The sequence below is a fragment of the Limulus polyphemus genome, unplaced genomic scaffold (assembly GCF_000517525.1).
Source record: "Limulus polyphemus unplaced genomic scaffold, Limulus_polyphemus-2.1.2 Scaffold496, whole genome shotgun sequence".
NCBI classification, from domain to species: Eukaryota; Metazoa; Arthropoda; class Merostomata; order Xiphosura; family Limulidae; genus Limulus; species Limulus polyphemus.
In genome coordinates, this window is record NW_013666106.1 from 354,853 (window position 1) to 362,898 (window position 8,046).

General features: G+C 33.8%; 1 protein-coding gene across 2 annotated transcripts in view; it reads right to left on the reverse strand.

The window, feature by feature from the left end:
* The window catches only part of LOC106458645 (suppressor of lurcher protein 1-like), a 104,672-nt gene extending 97,629 nt beyond the window's left edge, over positions 1-7,043 (reverse strand). For both annotated transcript variants that reach the window (XM_022384914.1, XM_022384913.1), the window contains exon 1: positions 6,547-7,043. The gene's annotated coding sequence lies outside the window, so the exon portion shown is untranslated. The remainder of the gene's footprint in view (positions 1-6,546) is intronic.
* Between the last annotated feature and the right edge of the window lie 1,003 nt (positions 7,044-8,046).

Below are 8,046 nucleotides of genomic sequence, written 5' to 3' on the forward strand. Positions count from 1 at the left end.
TAAAGCATATTTCAAAAACTATGTGTCTCGTAAGTTTAAAAATCTTCCAATCTTCCTTACAATCTTCCTAATAACTGACTACTACTACGATAAACCATATGGGGCACGTGAAATTCTAAACTGAGTTTTAAAAATTGGTTTAAAAATCTTCCAATCTTCCTTACACTGCTAATAACTGACTACTACTACGATAAACCATATGGGGCACGTGAAATTCTAAACTGAGTTTTAAAAATTGGTTTAAAAAGCTTCATGTTCATCTACGTTGTACGATATACAATCTTATTGGTGCTTAGCTAGGTGAGATTTGGCCTAGTGGTTAGTGGTTAGCGTGCACGGCTGTGAATCGAAAAGCATGAGACTCAAGACACCATGTCGCTGAACACTCTCCGCAGTTACAACTGTGGGCACATTATAAAAGAGATGATCAAACCTATTTTAGGCTTATAGAACCGGACAAAGATCTTGAGGTGGCGAGTGATGCTGGCCGGCTGAATTCCCTCTGATCATTAGTTCAAAATTAGGTAGGACTATATTTGAATCCTAGGGGTTTCTAACCTAGCCACATAGCCCGCATAAGGTGCCATTAAGTATGAAAATTCCAATACCAGTTCCAAGCTTTAGCTTATGGCTATTAACAGCACTGAAATATTATATTGTATTTAGTTCAGACCCCTGGTGAGCGCAGTTTTCTGTTACAGCAATGCTGTAAGACTGCTACTCCAAAGTTTTGGAGGCGAGTTAAAAGAATAATAAATAAAAATATATTTTGTAGTTAAAAAATAAAAACTACAATCAGACGGTGCCCATTGGTTACATGTCGTAACTGCAGACAAAATCAATGAAAATATCGTTTCTGTTATAAAATAACTGCTTCGACGTTAATCTAGTTGTAATTAATCGAAAACTGATAACGAGGCCTACATCATGAGCAAACATGCGTGAATATTAAAGTCTAAAATAAAATAACTCATGTCACACTCTTTTTAATCTCAACTAAGTATTATAATTCAAAGAAAACTCAGATTTTGATGAATGTAATTCAGACTTGAACAAGCGAAAGCAAAGTACACTTACAACTGACAAGTTCTTATAAATATATCCTTTATGTAAACATTGGATTTGAGATCAGATCGTGTATATGGGTCTATATTTCGTCTTACCGTATAATGAAACTGCAAGGAACGAGCTGGAAATACTATAACTTTTTATTTGCAAAATGTATGTACAGAACTACGTTTTAAGGTTAAAGTTTAGATGAATATTTTTTTTTTCGCGAAAGCATTACTATGTAAGAGTAATACAATAACACATACTCACTTCTTCTGCTGTATATATTGTAATCTCTAACGTTACTTGGGTGTTATGAAACGTCACAAACACTTAAATGAAATAGAAAACACAGATATTTTCCATGGTGAGTTTTAAGTTTAAACGTAGCCATCATTTCATTTTGTCTCTCTGTCTGTCCACAATTACAAATCTGTAGAATTTAGTTGTCTCTCTGTCTGTCCACAATTACAAATCTGTAGAATTTAGTTGTCTCTCTGTCTCTCCACAATTACAAATCTGTAGAATTTAGTTGTCTCTCTGTCTGTCCACAATTACAAATCTGTAGAATTTAGTTGTCTCTCTGTCTGTCCACAATTACAAATCTGTGAAGAGACAGAGAGACAACTAAATTCTACAGATTTGTAATTGTGGAGAGACAGAGAGACAACTAAATTTTACAGATTTGTAATTGTGGACAAACAGAGAGACAACTAAATTCTACAGATTTGTAATTGTGAAGAGACAGAGAGACAACTAAATTCTACAGATTTGTAATTGTGAAGAGACAGAGAGACAACCAATTACAAATCAGTAAAATTTAGAATTGTTGCAGTCTAGTCACTTCAACTCTCGAAACAAAATCCAATTATTGAACTACTGGATAGCAACACAATTAGTTATGATATCGTAAAATGATTAATTTGCTTAAAACCGGGCAGCTATAGCTGTTGGAGGATTTCAAAGGTTATGCACTTATTTAGCTCTTTAGGATCTTGAAAAATGAGCGCTTTTAAGTATAAATAATGCCAGAATGTTTATATTGGGAAAAAATCAGATTGGGAGATTATCGATGAACATGTTTGTTTCAAATCTAAAACCTTAGCGTTTAATACATGAATTCATCTCAGATCGACCAGTCTTTTCCTCAACCCTCAAAAACACGGACTTATTTTTTAAAATTTATTTTTGAAAATGTTACAGTATTCAGTCACCAGTAAAGCAATATGCATATTTTTGACGTCAGTTTTGTTGAAAATAAATAATTATTGCTTTTAGCCAGTAATTGGGCCGTGGTATTAACGGACTGACTAAAAGGAATGAAAACAATACTTTCCATTTGATTTATTTCTCGGAGGAGCAGATCTAATTAATTTACCTAAGTAAGTTGTTTTTCCCCAACAGAGCTACAAATCTGTTGTTACAACTTTAAGTCATTCGTGTTTACTCTTCTACGTTTCTTCCTTCTAGTTTCTGTAACATACTAATTACCATTCATTTCAGAACATTTAATTATCATTAGCAGAACAATCGACATTAACACGTATTTTAAATGCTTTCAATCACAATCCTTTCTGCAATTAAATGTACATGTTAAATGTGGCATGTACGTTTTCATTGTAAGAAAACAGACCTTTCGTAAACATTACGACGCTAAAAATCCGCCATTCGTCTATACGTTCTGTAAAATTCTATTAATTTAACACACTAAATAAGTTTGTTTGTTTTAGTGTTGAGTCACATTAGCCTATCTACTGTGCCCACCACGCGGAATTGAACCCCGGATTTTAACATTGTAAGTCTATAAATTTACCAATGACCCACCGGAGGACACACTAAATATGCACCTCCAGTGTTTTTCCTTTAAAACCTGAAATAGCCGTATGAAATTTGTAATACAAGACAACCTTTTGACTGAGGCCCCTCTATGGCTCAGCGGTAGCCTTTAGAGCTTATAACGCTAAAATAGGGGCTTATTATTCTCGGTGGGCAATGTGTAGATTTTGTATAGTTCAGCGCTTAAACACAGACAAACATTCGTTAATAAGACAACTGTCAACTATTGATAAAACTGAACAGTTGTTTTACATCGTAAAAAAATCAGTTTCCCATTTTTTTACGACAATTAGCTTCATTGAAGACCAGTTGTATTTGGTGTTTATGTATGAGAAGAGAGAATGTCTAAAATGTTAGCACTGACATGAGCACAATATAGAATTTCATTAGCTAATAACTTACAGATTCAGAAACTCTTTGTAATTGTTGCTCTTCCTTTTTGATAATAATAAAATAATTTTCTACAAAAATTATGATGTATAAATATAGCACATTTTACCATCTTCATTCGTTGTTTTAATCGAAAATTATCAAAAACTGTTGGTAATAGATTATACTCTTAGATAACATATAGGTTTTGACTTGGTTTTCACAAATTTTTTTATAAAAAGGCTTGATTAGGGATAACAAGGGACCTATTGGTCCATTTAGGCTGTCCTATTCTCCAAACTAAGCTAAAACTAGTAATATAAGAAAAACTCAAAGCCAGCCCATATAATTCACATACTTATCAAGCTTTCTCTCAAACTCATTTATATTTACTGGCTCCACAACATCTGAAGGCAACCCGTTTTAAAGGCCAACTACCCTCTTAGAAAAATATAAGTGTTTTACCTGAAGATGACCCCTATCCAGCCAAAATTTATATTTGTGTTCTGTGGTCCTACTATTTTCATCATTATGTATGAAAAAAGATGATGCATCAGCACTATCAATTCCTTTAACAATCTTAAACACCTCAATCAGATCCTCTCTAACTCTCAATTTTTCAAGAGAAAACAATTCCAGAGATCTTAAACTCTCCTCATATGACAACCCCTCCATCCCAGGCACCATTATAGTATCCCTCCTCTGAACCCTTTCCAACAAGTCGATGTCCTTCCCAAGGTAAGGAGCCCAAGACTGAACACAATACTCTTAATCTGTCCTATCCAGTGAAATTATAACATCTTTAGACTTGTATTAAATATTTCTGTAGATACAACCTAAAATCTTATTTGCCCTGCCACTAGCAAAAATACACTGCTTGGATGGCTTATCAACTAATCAACCATTACACCAAAATCCCTTTCTTTCTTAACACTGTTAAGGTTATTCCAATCCAAATTATAGTTATACTTCAAATTATGATAACCCACATGTATTATCTTGCATTTATTATAATTAAAACCCATTTGTCATTTATTTGCCCAACTTACTAAATTATCTAAATCCTTTTGTAAGGTAACAGCATCGTCTTCACAGCTAGCAACACCAAAGACCTTAATATCATCAGCAAATTTAAGTAATTTATTGACCATTCCTTCATCTATGTCATTGATGCAAATCAAAAAGAGCAAAGTTCCTAAGACTGAGCCCTGAGGTACCCCACTTGTGACATTAATCCAGATTGACTGAACTCCATTTGTAACAACCCTCTGCTTTCTTCTATCCAGCCACTCTTCTATCCAATTATCTAACTTACCCCCCACACATACAGAGATAATTCTTTACAAGTCTTTTATATGACACCTTATCAAGTGCTTTATAAAAATCCAGATACACCAAATCTACACACTTACCCTCATCTAAATAAGCAGTACCATTTTCAAAGAATGTCAAAAGATTTGTAAGGCAAGATTTTTCCTCAGTGACTATCCAATGAAATTCTAAGCTTTGATAAATGACTTTGCAAAGCATCTTTTATCAGACTTTCAAAAATGTTTCCTACAACTGATGTAAGACTAATAGGTTTCTAATTACTGGGATAATTTTTGTCACCTCCCTTGAAAAAGAGAAGTAACATTAGACAACTTCCAATCCTTTGGCACCTGTCCAGTATTCAAGGACTTACAAAATATAGTAGCAAGTGTCTCACATATCCAATTCTTAACCTTCTTAAATACCCTGCGGGAAATATTATCTGGCACAGGATCCTTATCGTTCTTCAAACTTAGGAAAAATGTAAGTTCCAATATCTCACACCAGAGTTAAAACGTCGAGAGATCGAACAAAATTAAATAAATTAAGTTAAGCAAACAAAAGTCTATGCTGAATAACCTTCAAGACTGAGTATTCCTTAAAACAATATGCTTATGTCACCTGTTAAACAACCCTAGGGTATAACATACTTTCACAATGAAGTTTGTCAGTATTTTTCACTTAAAAAGCCTTGTAGTGTAACTTATTTTTCTAATGTTATATTTTACAGTCAGTATCCTCTGTTATACAATTGGTACTGTAAAATACTTCCACAAAAAATGTAAATATTTTCCATAATGAAACCTGTCAAAATATTCTGTCAAACATCATTGCAGTGTAAGCTCCTTCCATAATGTGACCTAGCAGCATCCACTGTTAAACATCACTGTAGGGTAAGCTACTTCCATAATGTCACCTGGCAGTATTCTCTGTTAAACATCATTGTAGTGTAAGCTACTTCCATAATTTGACCTAGTAGCATCCACTGTTAAACATCACTGTAGGGTAAGCTACTTCCATAATGTCACCTGGCAGTATCCCCTGTTAAACATCATTGTAGTGTAAGCTACTTCCATAATGTGACCTAGTAGCATCCACTGCTAAACATCACTGTAGGGTAAGCTACTTCCATAATGTCACCTGGCAGTATTCCCTGTTAAACATCACTGTAGTGTAAGCTACCTTTATAATGTAATCCGTCAATAACCTCAGTTAAACATTATTGTAGTGTAACCTACTTCCATAATGTAATATGTCAGTATTTTCTGTTAAACACCATTGTAGTGTAAGCTCCTTCCATAATGTGACCTAGCAGCATCCACTGCTAAACATCACTGTAGGGTAAGCTACTTCCATAATGTCACCTGGCAGTATTCCTTGTTAAACATCATTGTAGTGTAAGCTACCTTTATAATGTAATCCGTCAATAACCTCAGTTAAACATTATTGTAGTATAACCTACTTCCATAATGTAATATGTCAGTATTTTCTGTTAAATAACATTGCAGTGTAATTTACTTCAAAAACTGAATATGTAAGAACAACGTGATTACACCGAGTAAACGAGTGAATTATAAATTTAAAAGGCCAAGCTTCAACAGATAGGCTATAAACAATCAAATAGAATATTAGCCTCAGTCGATTCGATAAATTGAGAGAAACATAAGTATAACTTCTTAAATATAACGTTCTGAATTTCGATATAACATTTCTGATGTCCTAAGTTTAGTTTTGAATTACAGTGTAACAAATTCAAAGATCTGATATGCACGTGCACAAACGTACATTTATGTATTTTATTCCATCCTTATGTAATCTTTACTGCTAAATACCTCTACAGTTTTACACGTTCGTGCCCTTTTTCAACACAAGTATAATAAAAATGAATATAAGAAATAGAAGGACAAAGTGATCGTTAAGTATTTAAGATGACATAATCGTGATAAAATTCCATAATGATCATTGTAATTTTCATCTTACCTGGTTAGCATCACTGTTCCAAATAAATGCTTCTGTAGTTCATTCAATTTGTTTATCACGTTCCAAATAAGAGTTTTAACGACAACTTCAAAACAATTACACTTCCGATGGTATACCAGCTCTTTAGAAAGTTCCTAAACTAAATGAAGTGATATCAGAGGTTGATAAATCATTCCTCCCCAGTTCCCCGATTCAGAGTCGTCTGGCATGCATTAAGCCGCTGTTCCAACTTGAACAAAAATGGCCTTTTGAACAGGTAATAGTAGTAGAGTACTTACCGAGATTCTGATAAACTTTTAAAACAGAATAAGAACGAAACACTTAAGAAAATTTGCGTCCATGTAAGACGTTAGATGACCAAAACACACTCAATTCCTTTTCAGAGTAGTGGTACAAAGGTTCGAAATAGTAACTGGAACAAATTTCTACTGCGTCGGAAAGTGGTGTGAAAAGAGAATGCTTACGTGTCGAGTACATCGACTACCGTCATCGCAGAAACCTCGTGAGAACCGAAATGCTTTTGCCTAGCGAATTCGTCAATAATGTATAAATGCGAAAATTCACAGATGGCGCTGCATGTACGTGACTCAAATATTGACATGCAATCAGGACTGAAAACGTTGTTGGAATCATTGTGATATAAAGTTATTTTGTTATTACTGTAGGAAATCCTATACACATTATTAGCATAGAGCGTCACCTATAATAAATTTTTGTATTGTGAAAATTACTTCCAAAGTTTCTTACGACTAGAATGTATTCATATGTTTTCAATAAGAATATTGAAATGTACTTTTTTTTACAGTAAATAAAAAGTGCTTATCTCTCTCATCGTTTACTGATCCATCTGTCTATCTGCATGTCTGTCTGTTTGTACCTATTTATATATTTCTCACGACTTATATATTGATCTACCTATCTCGTATGTATATCCCCTATTTAGCTATTGATATATCTGTTTCTCACTATTTACTTTTTCATCAAAATAAACACATATTTTTAAGTAACACAGTAAGTATAAATAATATATATTTTGTCTATAGAAACCCAACTGTTATATGGCAGCTAGTTAACACCCAGTTTTGAAACTTTCATATCTGACGTAAACAATAAGACTAGGCTGTAAAAAATGAAGAATAATGCCCGTCATGGCCTGATGAGTTACAATTCACACCCTTTCTGTGCTGAAAGTGGAGTACAAATATGGAGAAAACCTCATAAGACACTGTACCTTTCTTGTACTGTAATAATGTGGGTGGTATTTTTGTGAATGTGATTACGAGTTATGTCCTTACTTTTTCCAAGAAGAACAAATGACATCTAAGGTGTACCCTGTCAACCCCTCACCATTACAGTTTCTCCCTGATTAACATGAACTCTTTCAAAATTATAATGCAATATTTCACGATGCTTGTATTTGTTCAGAGAAATTGGAAATGACTCCAGTTAATTTCCTTGGCCAGCTTGGTCTCCTGATATCAACCCAAAATGAACGTTCTT